Source organism: Chaetura pelagica, unplaced genomic scaffold, assembly GCF_000747805.2.
Source record: "Chaetura pelagica isolate M959 unplaced genomic scaffold, ChaPel_1.0 scaffold992, whole genome shotgun sequence".
In the NCBI taxonomy this organism is placed as follows: domain Eukaryota; kingdom Metazoa; phylum Chordata; class Aves; order Apodiformes; family Apodidae; genus Chaetura; species Chaetura pelagica.
In genome coordinates this window covers 147,868-148,310 of record NW_009952357.1, presented here as the reverse complement: position 1 = coordinate 148,310, position 443 = coordinate 147,868, and the positions used below count along the sequence as shown (strand labels likewise).

At 65.2% G+C, this 443-nt stretch overlaps 1 protein-coding gene across 1 annotated transcript in view; it reads left to right on the top strand.

The window, feature by feature from the left end:
- PLEC (plectin) overlaps positions 1 to 443 on the top strand; it is a gene marked incomplete at its 5' end in the record, with an annotated part of 79,923 nt that overhangs the window by 50,740 nt on the left and 28,740 nt on the right.

Genomic DNA, 443 nt, shown 5'->3' with positions numbered 1-443 from the left:
CGACAGCAACGCCGGAGGTACCGGCACCGCCCCCGGTCCCTGCCTGTCCCGGCAGGGCTGGGTCCCTGCTCGGGGTCGTGCCTCCACTTGGGGGCATCTTGGGGTGCTGGGTCCCTGCTCGGGATCCTGTCCCCGCTTGGGAACACCTGGAGGAGCTGGATCCCTGCTCAGGGCCATCTTGGGGTGCTGGGTCCCTGCTCAGGGCTGTGTCCCTGCTTGGAGCTGTGCCAGTGTGCCATGTCCCTACTTGGGAACATCTTGGGATGTCGTGCATCTGCTCGGGGCCATCTTGAGGTGCCATGTCCTTGCTCAGGGCTATGTCCCCACTTGGGGCCACCTTGGGGTGCTAGATCCTTGCTCAGGGCCATCTTGGGCTGCCAGGTCCTTGGTCAGTGCCATGTACCCATTCGGGGCCATCTTGGGGTGCTGTGTCCCCACTGGGG